Here is a 13,079-nt window from a genome sequence, read left to right on the forward strand (position 1 = left end):
TGTCAACTACGCTACAATGATCCGTTTACATTTGGTGTTTTAGGCCTGTTCTAAGGAAGTAAAAACTGGTTTGCCTCCTAAAATTAAAGGTGCACTCAGTAAGTTTTTGTTCACGTTGTCATGGACTTATACTGACGCCCAGGGGCTTGGATGCAGCAGCATTCAAATGCAATAGTTTGCAGTTACAGATACCATTGTAGAAATTCACAATTCACAGTCAGTCATATTTAATTTAAGGAAAAGTGAAAGTGTCCAATAACGGCGGTGCCTGAGATTAAGCAAGTATTATTTGGTTGGTCATGTGATCCTAACATGGCAGCCCCCATGAGGGGATCCTCTTCATGTAGAATAAACCACCTTTTATAAGATTTCTGATGTGGCTGGAGTCTTAATCTCATGTGAGTCCTCATGATTTTATACATATGTTTAAAAATTTCTTTAAAAGTACAACTTTTTTAATGAGGAAAAATAACCGAGTGCACCTTTAAGGTTAAACTAGTAACACAATGATAGAACAGTTAATAACGGGCTGTATGATCTCGCGGATCGGTAGTTTGATACCCCTAGTTAAGTATGTTATGAATAAATTAATGAGCAACATGTGCTCAGATTTCTTCAAAGAGTAAATATTCATAGGCTGTGCACGAGATGGCGCTATTGATTCAAAGTATGTTGACCTGTTACAGACAGAAGCCAGAAACGTTTTTGTTTTTACTGTGTTGAAACAATCTTTTGAAATTTCTGATCTTGCTTTAAGGATTTTTCTTTTTTTTTTTTTTTTTTTTTTTTTTTTGTAGATGTTTAGGTCAGAGGCACATGGTTTGTTTTGATTACAGTCTTCTTGCCACCCCCTGGTGTCCTTTGTCACAAAATAAATAAATTGTTCTGGACCTCAAGCAGGTGTATTCTCAAAACTCAAGAGTAGCAACACATAGTCTTTTCTATTTACTTTAAAGGCTGCTCTTTGTATTTTATGTCAATCTCAACAGCTAATACTGTAGTTAATTGGGGCAATAGGGTAGTTTACAGGTAGAACCACATTACAAAAGTTTTGAAGTCAAAACTTATTAAATAATCGATATTACAAATATCACAATTATTTAGTAAATGGGACATTGAACATGCCATGTATTATTTTAATCAACAGCACTTTTCTTTCTATGAATACCAAATATTGGGTTTATTCTTGTACAAACTAAGGGTGAATCAAATCTAAGCCTTTGCTAACATTTACACAGATGCAAATTGCTGTTAAAACTGGGCCAAAGTACTAGGTCATTTCAAACTGCTTTGTAGAGCTAAGAAGAAAACATAAGTGTTTTTTTTTTTTTTTTTTCTCAAAGCTGTGTTTGCTAACACTGTTTTGGTTTCATTTGCATTTTTAATTCTACATCTAAGAATGAGGCCTGCATACACAATTGTTACTTATAGTACATTAAAAACAATGTTCTTCTTATGTTATGCAAAGTGCTTTTAAATAACTATGCCTTACACATTCTATAAATTATGTTTTGAAAAATGGACTGTATGTTTCAGCAAAATCTGAATTATAGTCTTACCACAACAACATTTCAATTACTCTAATTAGGAGTGTCATACTACTTGAACAAATGACATCAAAGTTTCTGCTGAATAGCCTCCAACAATATTTGAAAAGGAGTAAAAACAAGTAACTTTTTTGCATGTAGTTCTGTATCCCGTTTATGCACTGTGACCTAAAATGAAGGTGTCTTCATAGCAGATAAGTGCATGGCATAGCAATAGTATTCTGGGTAAATGATTTACCAGATACAAATCCCCCTCCCTGTCTTGATGACCCTGAGTTCTCATCTTTCTCTCAGAGAAAAACACGGGTGTGACTGTCGGCCAAACTCACCAGAGTTTGTCATCTGCAGTAAAAATCCTGATGGTGTACAATGGATGAATACAGGAGAAAAGGGACAAACATGGATAGAACGGTTTTATTATATTGTCACAGAAATTTGAAGATCACATCTTTTGCAGAATGTCATTTATTTTCTATTATCACATAATTCTCTAAATAATTTATTCAGATTGGTCAATCACACTATTCTGCAGTGAGCAGTCACAATTTCTCATAATGACCGCTAAACTGTAAATTGGCTGGGCATTTGATTTGATTCTGTGTCACTCAGTGGAGTGGTCTCTTTCTTCCCACTTAATAATTTCAGCTTAAATCAGTATTGCACACCCATTTATTTATTGTTGACTGGAACCTTATTCTAAAGTGTTACCAGATTTATTTTGCCATAAAGACGACTGACTGTAAATGCTTGCTTAATTATTAAATAGGCTTATGCAATATATGCAGAATGCAGTGGGGTTTTCCAACCATGATATAAAATGTAATCCCCAACTGAACTCTGAGTTTCAATTAATGTTTTAGTACTACTTCTTTTAAAAGAACCAATTATAATGTCAATGTAAGAAACAACCCTGACCTGTTACATCATAGACCCGTAATCTTTGTGCAGCCTAAGTAGGGCAGCTGTGCCTTACAGTCTACATCCGTTGAATAACAGCACTGTGCCACTGGAGCATTGAGTTTCACTTGGGTCAATGAGCAGAGAGGCCTGACCCTTCCCTGGTTCCTTTGTGCTGGCAAGGTGCATATTGTAGTGGTGCAGTACTACAGGAAACCACAGTGATTTACTGGCTCTGCGACTGACCCTTGTTTATGATGTTCATTTTGAGCAGTGGAGGCCCCAACGACAGTTTTAATCATTTTCACAGAGCACAGAGGTTACTGTAGGACATTTGGAGCACCCTTTGACCTCAGTAATGTGCCCAAAAAGACCTTTTGAATAAAAGACAGAGCTTTACAGCAGCTGTTCCTGAATGAATTGGTTTGGTTAATGTGATCCTTATATGTATTGGGCCCTGATCTTTGAAGGCTCATGCAGCTACATTAACATTTGTGTGTGTGACACAACGTCAGGGTTCGGGTGTGGAAAGGAGGAGACGGGGAGCAGTGACACACTTCAGGTGCGGCTTTTATTTTCTTTGCCTTTGTGTGCAGCGTATGCACTCTTTTCAATGTTTTCACTTAGTTCAATAATCAACACTCTTCAAAATAAACATAAACTTCTTCACAATACTCAATAGATCAAACACTCAATGTAAACAGATGCCAATGCTGCACACTCGTTCTCTCTGTGTCTTCTCTGGTGTGTTTGGCTGCTTTTAAGGGCTCTCTCCACCATCACTGTAATGAGAAACAGCTGTTAGAAATCATGTCAACTGGGGCCTGGAAAGCTCAGCTAGTACTGACGCTGACTACCACCCCTGGAGTCGTGAGTTCGAATCCAGGGTGTGCTGAGTGACTCCAGCCAGGTCTCCTAAGCAACCAAATTGGCCCAGTTGCTAGGGAGGGAAGAGTCACATGGGGTAACCTCCTCGTGGTCGCGATTATTGGTTCTTGCTCTCAATGGGGTGCGTGGTAAGTTTGTCATGCACAACGAGCCACATGATAAGATGTGTGGATTGTCTGTCTTAGAAGAAGAGGCAACTGAGACTTGTCCTCCGCCACCCGGATTGAGGTGAGTAACCACACCATCACGAGGACCTACTAAAGTAGTGGGAACTGGGCATTCCAAATTGGGAGAAAAGGGGATACATTTTTTTTTTTAAGAAATAAAAAAATAAATAAAAATAAATCATCCCAACCAGCTTGACGAGCCACACCAATCCCTCTCTCCCGCAAACAGACACACGACCATGCCCCCATCCCACAGTGTGCAAGTTCATTTCAGAAACAAATATTTTATTTCAGTAATGTAATTTCATGTATGATATTTAAATTAGAGGAACCAAATATGCTGCTCTTCAATTGAAGTTCTTGTTTTGTCTTTCAGCAGCAAGACTTTCAGTGTGTTTTCAAATACTTGGGAAATAAGGCAAGGTTCAAGGTCAATTCTGATGTTGTGGTGAGCCTGCTAAGGTTTTGAATTGCATTCCACAAACAAGCCTGAGACGATACATGGCATTACAAAAAAGAAAATAGTACAAGCGACAATGCTGCTTTTATCTGTGAAAAATAAGTCTGTTATCTAGACTTGACTGTTACTGTTATTGCTTTAGATCACAGAGAGTTTCTAACTTTATGCACAACTCTGTCTATTTAGAAAGAGATTTAAAATGAGTTATACCATGGGTCAGTTGAATGCTTGATTCTGATTGGTTGACAGATGTTCTAAGGTGTGCAATTATTTTCCAGTAAACGCATGAAGTAGTTCCAGGTCTAAACCGCATTACAGTTCCATATCACTTCGCCAAATTATTTCAGTAATTTCAAAGAGCCGTACAGGCTACCACAGCAAAATAACTAACTAAAACAAAGACACTGGTTAAGTACATCGGATAAGAATGACAAACAATGTCTATAATATCCTATATTTATTTCAATTTCAGCTGAAAAGCACTCTTGCGCTCCCTCTCTCTCTTTCACTCTCGTCTCACCCAGACCAACACTCAAACACACTGACACATACGTGCTTACACACACACACACACACACACACACACTTTGAATTTTCATTTGTGTATTTTGTCAAATGCTGGGCTGAATCTTTACCGAGACAGAAAAGTTAAAGAAAATCTTACACTGTGCACCAAAGGCTAGCACAACATTTCCATTCGTAATTCATGTCATTTTTACACAATCATAATTTGGGGACTATGTTTTGTGCATATCTATAAACTTGTCTTAGTGCACTTCACCCCTTTCTTTCCTTGTTGAGTATGATTGACTCACATGCCGAACTAAATTAATGACATGCCTCCTCTCGTTCAGTCAGTCAGCAGATCTTCATTCATTAAACGAGATGACCAAGTAGTTCATTTCATTCGTGAGCAAGTTTACCAGTACATTCAGTTCATTCATGAATGAGACGTCTTATCTCGTCCAGACTCCGTTCAGCTCCTTCACAGCCCACACTTGAATGCTATAGGCTCGTGCTATAGCAGAGACTAATTAGCAGAGACGGTCCACTTCTATCAAATTGAATGGGAGAAATTGGAACGCCAACGGTCAATGGATGTAAAAAGGAAGTCCTGCTTTTCAGGTAAAAGAGCCAATCACCTTTTAGATACAGATGTCACCTGTCAATCAACTCGAGAACGTGCATGTGCATTAGCGAAATTTCATTTTTTAGCGTAATCTGAGCTAAAGAAGCACAATTTATTATACCAGTGTGTGGCAGCGGGGGCATGGTCAAGCGTCCGTCCGGAGAGAGAGAAAGCGGTAAGGGCGCTTGCACCTGAGCTAAATTATGTCTAACACCTGTCTCTAATTACAGTGAGCACGGGAAGAGCGGCATAAAAGAGCCACAACTCCAGCAGACCAGAGAGAGAGCCTGGGTCCAGAAAGTTATTATTGTGAAGCTGAAGAGATTATTATTGTGAAGCTATGAATTTATTATTGTGAAGCTGAAGAAATTAGTGGTCATTAAAAGACTTACCTGTGAGTCGAGCAACCTGCCTCCCGTGTCCTCCTTATCGACTGTCGTTACACAGTGTTGTCAGATTTTACTGCTGATTTGAAATATGTTCTTTGATCGTAATTTTGACCAACCTTTTTGGAGTTTTTGGACTTTCCCCATTCAAGTAGATAGGAGCTGCATGTGTATGCCGCTTGTTTACATAGAAAATAGCTGCCCGAGAGAGTTCCAAAAATGGCTGCAGAGTGAACTGACTTGCTAAAAAGTTTTTGGCTATAGTCATGCATCCGAATATCTATACTTCCCTACTATATAGTGTGTCAAAAACAGTATGCCAATGGAGTAGTATTTCTGAATCCACAGTATTCATGAAGCAGTAAGCGAGAAGTACCCGGATGACCTACTATTTCCAGTGAGATTCTGAAGTGCGGATCGACTGGACACTTAACGATCCCATAATCCCTCGGGAGCTGAGGCGACATCACGTTCAAAATGCTGGATTTAAAAGAACTGCGATAAATTGCGAGTCGTATGGCTCTTCTCAACTGTAAGTGCTATATATACCAAGATAATTGTTCCTGACGCTTAAATTTAGCTTATTTAACAAAACCAGAGCAGACAGTTTTCACGGTTGTTGTTCTTACGTCATATATTCAGGTCACAAGACAATGCCCACATCCCTGGATGAAGTATGTCCGAAATCTATTCATACTACTCGCATGCGTACCTGAAAGAACGTACTGTTTTGCCAGCAGATAAGAACGTCCTTCATCAAATACTAGTACATAATGTGACAGTACGTGGTTTTGGATGCAGCATCAGTCTTTACAGGCAAGAAAAGCCACCAAAGCAGCCTCATGCTTCAGCTCATTGGCTTTAAAAGATAGAGACGTCAGTGAACAAGAAATATGAGTCAGTGTATGGAAGTGAACAAGAACGATTCATTCACTTAAAAGATTCATTCAAAAAGACAGATTTGTTCACGATCGAAACATCACAAATACGCACGCACACACACATACTTGGGAGCAACAAACAGACGCTTTATGTCAGCGCACCCCTGCGACTCAGTGGGTTTGTAAACAGTTGTTTAGCAACAGGAAAGCTATATACAAGAATGGTGACACAACCACGCTGCTGCTGAGAAGTATACTTAAACGTACATCTTGGCAATTTGAAGCGATGTAACTGCTGCCAAGAGCCGCTGCAAAAACAGGTAATTCCTCACGCGATCTCTCTTGATCCCACACACACACACACACACACACACACACATTCACACACACTGCTCCGAATATAATCATGTCACAAAAATAAAGATAGCAGTTCTGTATGTCAAACTCAAGCTCTTAAAAAAATAAAAATAACATGAGCTTGCTTGAGTTCAAATTGTAATGTGTCCCAGAAAAGGTTAGTCAGAATAAGGAACTATTTCACTAGCTGGAAACCACACTGGATGTTGCGTTCTCGTTCTTGACCTAATTATGACATACTGAGTTGATAACAGTACTCTCTACAAAGTTATGAGTTCGAGGCAGTAAACATATAGTCATAGGAAATGGTGATTGAATAGTTGTTGCTAAACAACCGTTGTCTTTTTAAAATGTTGTAAAACCAACCTATATAACAGTTGGGTACAAAGAGTGGTCAGTTGCATTTAAAGGTTATATTCCTTCAAATACCTGACTGTGCATAACTTTAAGTAGGTTTTATTAATTTTGTTAGCTTTATTTCACTCTTTTTATATCAAGCAACAGAGATGCTGTGAATACAGTGCATTTTAGTATTAAAACTCTTCTACTCAGAGCTGAGAACCAGTAAATGTAGACAGAAATAATTTTAGAAGAGATTATCTCTTAAACTTTATCCGAAAAGTACCCCATATGTTGTTTATGTGAGGCTCTAAGGAACATTTCATATCATTGGTCATGAGGTCATTATGGTACAAGATTCAAGTTCCCAAAAAGTAAGAAATGTGTCCGCCTCTGGCATATGTAAAGACATGGCATATCATCTTTGCAGATCATGGAAAAATGCACTGTCATAGTCCCAGCTCTCCATGTGTTTTGCCTGTTGTCTAAGACTCTTAAGGGGCTGTAAGGTTAACAATTCCCTTATGTTGTTTATTTTTAAAAGTCATTGGGGGTTCACTATAGCAGATGTTCAAAAAAGTTAAATACTGTAGGTCCAAACTATGGAAGTGTTTTAAAACATGTTGAAATCCAATCAAACTTTAGTGACTGGAAAGTTACAGGTTGGGCTGCAACCTGCTTCTAGAGTTGACAGAGCACCAGGGGGTGGATATGCAAGAAAAATAATGTTTACAGAACCAGGGAATCTATTAATTATTCTATCAGACTGAACACCAAAGTCAAACGTGGGCTAATTACCCACTGAAAAACAAATAATTTATGTGACTACCTGACTGTGTCACTAGAGAAACACAAGCCGTCTGTTTCAAAGCAAAACCTTTCTGAACGTTTCAGAAATGACCAGAGAGAGTCCTCCATCCCCACTAATTTGAAATAAGTAATTTTTCCCTTTACTGCATTGAAAAATTATGTTTTCTAATATTACTCAGATTCTAACATCCTAAAAGTGATACATATTTTGAAAACCTTTTTTCTGTGCTGGTAGACCTACTTGTCTTTACGTTTACTCTAAAGACTTTTATGGTATGCACAAACCATATCTTTACAAATGACTGGTTGAAACTGGTTTTCAGAGAGCGCACAATTCATCCTATAAAAATCTCAGGATTTTAAATATGGTTTATTCTTGAAGAAAGCAGAAGCGAAGCTTGCATATAAACAGTATCTTTGTCTGGGTAAGTGCAGAGGAGTGAACAACACCAGCTTTCCACAAACATCAGACTTAACAGGTTTTAACATCTAAATGCAAGTTTATAGATTGTGTAACTTTGAAGCCATGCATACAGTATGACCAGTTTTTTTCTTTCCAACAGATTGTGCCTATATATATTTTTTTCCCAAAATAAAGTTGTTTCCGACAAAAGAAAAGTGTCTTGCTTTCCAAACAACATGGTTTAGTACAACATTTCATGTGTTTATATGTTTATGAGTGCCCACAGCTGCAGTGGCAGGAAAAAGTATGTGAACCTTTTTGATTTGCATGGATTTTGGCATATATTAGTCATAAAATGATATGTGATTTTCAACAAAGGCCACATCCACACTAATCCGTTTAAGTTTGAAAACTCAGTTTTCAGTTCCTTAACATCATCGTTTATCAAAGTATGCGATTCCGGATAGCGTTTTCGATGCTGTTCCAGTCTGGTTGAGTGCTTTCAAGCAAAAATGTAATAGTGTCAGTCAATGTGGCTTAAGTCACAACAATAGACAAACATATAATGCTTAAACTAAAAACACAGGGTGGCTCTGACCAACACCTCGAATCTGATATCATTGATTGGACTCCAGGTTACAAAAATCAAGAGTTCTGGCAAACTTGCAGAAAACTTGCTGCAAACGTGCTGCAAATAGCAACTTATTGTTTTCACATGCAAATGAGCAAGTTTGCGGCATCTCTAGATTTTTTGTAAGGGTGACCCCCTGACTCCTGTTAGCTTTTAGAGAAGTCATTACCTAAAGGGATTGAGATCGTCTTTTTCCACCCTGCACTGTGAATGTTTACACTGTGTGTTCAATTAAGGCATGAAAACATATCATTGAGTATTACTTAAGCAGTCTGTGTTTGTCTATTGATGTGATTAGTTCACAATCAGATATAATTTTATGACCAATACTTGCAGAAATCCATGTAATTTCAAAGGGTTAACATAATTTTCTGCACTTACAGATTCAGCTATACACGATGGGAGAAAGGTGCCTCAGATTGTTCCTGGCAGAATTCTCAGCTCCATATGGTTAGGATTAGGGTGGGGGCGGGGTTAGGGCATCTGCAGCCTGCCAGGAACAAAAAGAGGCACCTTTATACAATGGGCTTCAGCTATACCTTGCTTACTTCTGAATGAACAAGCAGACATGAAGACTACTTGATAATTGCATTTTCAGTCAATTTTCAGTTATATTATATGTACACTCTACCCAAACACATCTTTGCAGAATAATACTATATTATAATTGTATTATTACTACAGTTGCAATCAAAATTATTCAACCTCCCTGACCAGCAATACATTCTGGTGATGTGAATGTACCACTCCTAAACGGTACATTCACTAAAACCTCAGTAAACAGTCAAAGTAAGTTTTTAATACACATTTGAGTGATTTTGAGAACAAAGAGTTCAGTTTACCCAAATTTTAAAATAAAAAATAACTAATTCTCTCCACAAATGTCATGTCAAAAATATTCAACCTTGAATATTGGAGCATCCTTTATCCTTAATAACAGCAAATAAATGTTTCAGGTAATTGTTCTCAGGCTTTGACACCTCTCTATTATAATTTTTACACATTTCTCATGAGCAAAAGCTTCCAGCTCATTGACATTCTTTGGTTTCTGTGCTGCCACCGCTTCCTTGAAATCCCAACAAAGGTTTGCAATGGGATTTTAATGATGGACTGAAAGGGCCATTTAAGGACATTCCACGACCTATCCCTGAACCAGATTTTGGACAACTTGGATGTATCCTTGGTGTTATTGTCTTGCTGGAAAGTCCAGTGATCACCGAGCTTCAATTTACACACTGAAGGCATCACATTTTTCATGCCAAAATGGCCTGATACCTGAAAGAATCCATGGTGTCAGTCACATAGTCAGGATAGCCGTTTCCTGCAGCCACAAAACACCCGCATAACAGGACTGACCCACCTCCATGCTTGACTGTGGGGATGGTGTCGTTCTTGTCATCACCTTGTCATGTTACTCGACATATTGCTGACCCATGGGTCTAAAACTCATTTTCAGTTTAGTGTCATACGTCTATAAAACCTTCTTCCAGGACTCCACAGGTCTTTCCTAATTACTTCTTGAATATTCAAGTCAACATTTCCCTTGGTGAAGTTTTGCTTTCTTCCACACCCCAAGAAGGTTGCTGTTGTACCATATTTAAAAAAATGTATGAATGGTGTTCCCAACTTTGTCTATTGGAAATTGAAGTGCCTTGGAAATGTACTTTTAGCCATGACCGTTCTTGTGTAATGAAATAATCTCCTCTATTAGCTTTTGAGACAGCTTATTTTTAATTGCATTTTTTTGCATAGAAATACATTTTTGCTTACAATGCTAAACTTACATTTTAAAACTTAAATAAGTGCCATTGCAGATTGATGACTTAATTTAGTTTTAAAACAATTACTTGTGTAGCCTTACATATTTAAATAACAGCTACATGCAATAGGGGTTGAATAATTATGACATGGCTGTATTTAAAAAAAATCGTGCTATTTACAAATATTAGGTATATATTCACACTATGACTTTGAATGTGTCACTCAATTGATATAGATATAAAGTTTAAAATTTCTGGGTCATCAGAAAAGCTTACCTTTGTAAATCCTTTGTTGGGGGGGGGTTTGAATAATTTTGATTGCAACTGTATATTATATATTTTATGATATACATTATTGATACTATAATATATTATAATATAACACAATGAATACACATCCAGCATAACACCAAGCAGAAGAGAACTGAAAGGGCACAGGGAATATCTGATGCCTGCATGAGTTCTGAATGTGAATGAGCAAAGAAACAGCTGTTGCATTTTGCCATATTAGAGTACAACATTGGATGAACCGGATACTTTGCAGCATCCTTTTTGTACTGATACCAAACTGATGTTCTCTGCTGATTAATCTTTAGTATTTAACTGTTGACACAATTTGCACAGTCACTCAGGTAGCACCTAACTGGAAACAGAGCTGTAACAGAGTTATACAGAAATAGGACCTGATTTATGGGTTTGTCTCATCATTTCAATGCAAAATGGTGATGTGAAACTTAAAGGGATAGTTTACCCAAAAATGAAAATTCTCTCATGAAAATTCTCTCACCCTCCTGGCAGGTGTGTATGACTTTCTTTCTTCTGTTGAACACAAATGAAGATTTTCAGAAGAATATTTCAGCTCTGTAGGTCCTCACTATGCAAGTGAACGGGAGCCAAAATTTTGACACTCTAAAATCCACATAATCCAGTGGTTACATCCATATGTTCAGACACAATATTATAGGTGTGGGTGAGAAACAGGTCAATATTGAAGTCATTTTTATCATAAATTCTCCTCCCTGCCCAGTAGAGGGTGATATGCACAAAAAATGTGAATCAACAAAAACAGAAGGAGAAAGTGAGAGTGAAGGAAAAAGGACTTAAATATTGGTCTTTTTCCCATCCACCCCTATCATATCACTTCAGAAGATGGATTTAACCAGAGTCATCTGGAGTATTTTTATGTTGCTCTTATGTGGATTTTGGAGCTTCAAAATGTTGGCACCCATTCTGTTGCATTGTATGGGCCTACAGAGCTGAGATATTCTTCTAAAAATCTTCATTTGTGCTCTGCAGAAGAAGGAAAGTCATACACATCTGGTATGGCATGAGGGTGAGTAAATGAGAGAATTTTCATTTTTGGGTGAACTATCCCTTTAATGTATTTGGATTTTTGACCATTTCTTTCTGACACTGTTTATTTAATTAAATGCTTTATAAAAATGATGAGCAGCATATTCTTTTCATATTTTCTGGATGGCTGTATATTTGTTGTGAGAGATAAATCATTATACTGTTAAAAGGGTAATATGCCACACATGTGTGGAAGGAATGACTTGAGGCTAAATATTATTTTATTGCCCTAGAGAGCTCAAGCAGTAGCACTGTGAATGTAAGAGAAGGATGTGTAATACAAATCACAGTAAGATTAGTAATTTGAGAATTTTTACTTTTAAGAAATATAGAAATTAAATACACTACCGTACAAAAGTTTAGGGTCACTTACTCATTATTATTATTATTATTATTATTATTATTATTCACATTTTAGAATAATAGTAAAGTCATCACAACTATAGAATAACATAAATGGAACTATGGGAATTATGTTGTGACAAAATCCAAAATAAATTAAAACTGTGTTATATTTTAGTATCTTCAAAGTAGTCACCCTTTGCCTAGAATTTGCAGACATGTACTGTTGACATTTTCTCAACCAACTTCTTGAGGTATCACCCTGGGATGCCTTTTAAACAGTGTTGAAGGAGTTCCCATCTATGTTGGGCACTTATTGGCTGCTTTTCTTTATTATTTGGTCCAAGTCATCGATTTCAAAAACTATTATTTTTTTATATTAAATTTTAATTTTATAATGAAATAAATTAATATGGTGGCACAATTATATTTTTGTCTACAAAACTAATTTCAAACATTTAAGCATACACCTTCAGATCAAAAGATTTTTAAGATCATGAGAAACATTTCTGGCAAGGGACCCCAAACTTTTGAACGGTAGTGTATGTAAGGCAGGAGCTGATTCAGTCTTATGTGTATATTGGGTGTATCGTCCATAGTGTATATTGACTATATTGTCTAGATAGTATATATGTTTCATGCCTTGCACCGTGGCTCCAATTATCACTGTATTTCGTTTCCTCTCATGCCACATAGGAGATAAATGGCAAAAAAAAAAAAAAAAAAAAA

Source organism: Myxocyprinus asiaticus, chromosome 5 (genome assembly GCF_019703515.2).
Source record: "Myxocyprinus asiaticus isolate MX2 ecotype Aquarium Trade chromosome 5, UBuf_Myxa_2, whole genome shotgun sequence".
In the NCBI taxonomy this organism is placed as follows: domain Eukaryota; kingdom Metazoa; phylum Chordata; class Actinopteri; order Cypriniformes; family Catostomidae; genus Myxocyprinus; species Myxocyprinus asiaticus.